The following is a 2985-nucleotide window of genomic DNA, read 5'->3' on the forward strand; positions in this document are numbered from 1 at the left end:
GGTCAAGAGGAATGGTAGACGCACAGGCTGCCCAACTTTCTGGCCCAAGACTTGGTGATAAGAGGGAGGCCGTACCGTATAACGCAGTAGACGACGCCACAACACTGAATACCAGACCCCTTACTACCATCCTTTACCTTACATCACAACACTTTACCACACGTCTCACTACTACACTTTACACCTTCTGCCCCCTTACTGAACAGATGGTTCTAATTTATTTTGTTCACGCACACACACGGAACTTTATCTTTGCTCTATGTCTTAACCTATGACTGATTGTTTTCACACCGAACACCTTCATCTTGCTTTAACTTGACCGATACCACTAAGTTTGTTTAAATCGGATAAAACTGTTTAAGTTGATTTTGCTTAGACAAAATTTTTCCTAACACTGTGATGAAAACTTTTGTCCTATTGCTTTCAGAAATAGTACGGCAACACCTTGGCTGACCATCAGCCTTTCAGCCAACTTTGGATACTATTGCATGAATGTCTCTCTCTCTCTCTCTCTCTCTCTCTCTCTCTCTCTCTCTCATGATAAATCATAATAGCCACCGTCACGCTGGTATAATAGGAGACCTCAGACGTACACTTTATTGTGCTGCTTCCTCTGACATAAGTAGTAACATCTGTGTTGTCTGTTCCCTTTCACGCTCTGCGCTGGCACCAGTGAAACTGTTCATAACGTTTATACGACGGCAGGCCACATCCAAGCTGAAAAATTGCCTAGCCGCAGCAATGATATAATGCTTAAGATTTCATACAAGCTAAAATGATCACCTAAATCATTTTTAACAATTTTCACGATTGGTGTCATTCCTGAGCAGATGGAAGTCTTTTCACAATAGTAAGAATATAATGAAAGAAAAGTGTTCGAGAGGCAAATGCTAATCGCCTGACAGAATATGCTGCGGGCTAGATCCAAGATTTTAGTCATATCTCGAGACCCTGAAGGTTTCATATTGATATCTCAAGCCGTTCATGAGAAATAATGGTGCTAAAGGCGGGAGATAAAAACTACTTGGCCTTTGGCAGCCATTTTGGTGACCTAGACCTTGACCCCGATTACTCATTTTCGAACTTGGCCAAGATTTTGGCCATATCTCGATACCTTGAAGGTTTCCTGTTGATAGCTTAGGCCGGTCAGGTGATATAATGGGAACACACACACACACAAACACACACACACACACACAGAGGCAGGCAAAAACATTATTGCTCCGCCTTGTAAGGCAGGCGATAAATAGAGCGCCATCGCTTTTAATGGGTTATGCTTCCTGAAGGCTCTTGGAGACATAAGTTTCTTCAAGTGTTTCCTCTTGAGCTGCGTCGCACAATATCTGGAAACCATTCAAGTTTCATGACAGTAGGAGAGGTTAGACAACAAGTAAGGCAAAACAACAGAACAAGAGAACGCAACAGAGCGAGGCAACATAAAGAGCAGGACTGCAACAGAGCAAGAAAACAAAATAGTGCAGATCAACCAATCAAAGAAAGACAGTGCAACATAGGAAGATAAGATAATAAGGGACGACAGCACACCGGAAAAATCTAACATAACATACTGAACACCGATTAGGGAGTTGTATCAATGACAGAGGTAGAACATAAGCCAATGGTCTCAACAAATTATCGAAGATCATTTCCGTAAAGTAAGGGTAAATAAGGAAACTGTCATGGCATGAAGGGCTTTCGCATCTATTTATTTTTATTTTATTTTTTTCATTTTATAGAGCGCGGGAAGCCAAGGGCGAGGAAGAAGACGAGATAGATGGGGAGATGAAAGTACAAGTCTTTGAGGGAGGAGAGCGGTGAGTTGTAGAGAAGGCAGCGTGATGGCAGAGGATAGGCTGACGTAGTAACGATTTATCTGTGCCTTATCCTTCTGGGATTATGGAGTCTGGCAAAAGATGAATTGATAAATGAGTAAGGTTTATTGAGTCTACCTCAAACATAAGCCTTAAATGCTGTTGACCACTGTAACCTACCCTCCATGCACTACGCTACGGAAGGGCAATATAGGACGGCATGTTTTATTAGTCCAATCAAAGCAGATCAAGTAGACCATAAAACTATGACATGAAGAGTGTTAACAAAAAATTAATTGTCAACAAACTTCGCTTGATTCATGGATATTAGGATAACAAAATCCCCTTTACCCATATTAACGAACAAAAATACTGTCATACCTACTGCATGATTTGTTTTTGAAAAAAAAAAAAAAAAAAGAGATATTGGAAAATTCATTATTCTCTTTTCCCATCACTCCTGTGTAATGCTTTGTTTCCCCCTCCTTACCACAGTTATAAAAGGACTGTTATGTACAGTTACCAATATAGTCTGAAGTATCATCTGCCAACGGCCATACCACGTTGAGTACACCGCTTCCCGTCCGATCAGCGAAGTTAAGCAACGTTGGGTCTGGTTAGTACTTGGATAGGTGACCGCCTGGGAACACCAGATGCTGTTGGCATCCCTGCGTGTCAAGTGGGGTTGGTGGAGGATTAGTGCTCCTTCCTGTAAAACAGTTAACTCTAAGCCATTGGCCACCCCGTCTGGGATACATGGCGTCTGGCAATGAATGAATGAAAAAAACATCTGTACCTGATTCACATTTATTATTATAGTCTCGACGCAAATCGAACATACATATTATTTATTACCTTTTACATCAACTCGGGTCCCTCATATCGACTTGGGTCAATATATCCAGATATAGCTATAATTGTACCATTTATAAAGACTCCAGCATGCTCCCATGCATCAGCCTTGGTCACCTAACGGCGGCTTTCCACGCTGCATGATTTCTGGTAGCCTCCCTGTTCAGTCCCATATGCCGGAGGTCACACTGTATGACCTCGTCCCCGGTCTTTTTAGGTCTACCTCTCGCAGCCCTACCACCGACGTTCACTATTATCACTTTCCGCACACCATCGTCATCCTACTTTCTCTCCACATACCCAGACCACCTCAATCTGCCCC

The 2985-nt window shown here is 42.3% G+C and overlaps 1 non-coding gene across 1 annotated transcript; it reads left to right on the forward strand.

Annotated features, from left to right (window-relative positions):
- The first annotated feature begins 2357 nt into the window (after positions 1-2357).
- LOC145398535 (5S ribosomal RNA) lies at positions 2358-2476 on the forward strand. The gene has a single exon (XR_013897126.1). It is a non-coding gene; the product is annotated as a 5S ribosomal RNA (ribosomal RNA).
- Positions 2477-2985: the final 509 nt, after the last annotated feature.

This window comes from Coenobita brevimanus, chromosome 45 (assembly GCF_032717465.1).
Source record: "Coenobita brevimanus isolate Jiangsu-jjx chromosome 45, ASM3271746v2, whole genome shotgun sequence".
Lineage (NCBI taxonomy): Eukaryota > Metazoa > Arthropoda > Malacostraca > Decapoda > Coenobitidae > Coenobita > Coenobita brevimanus.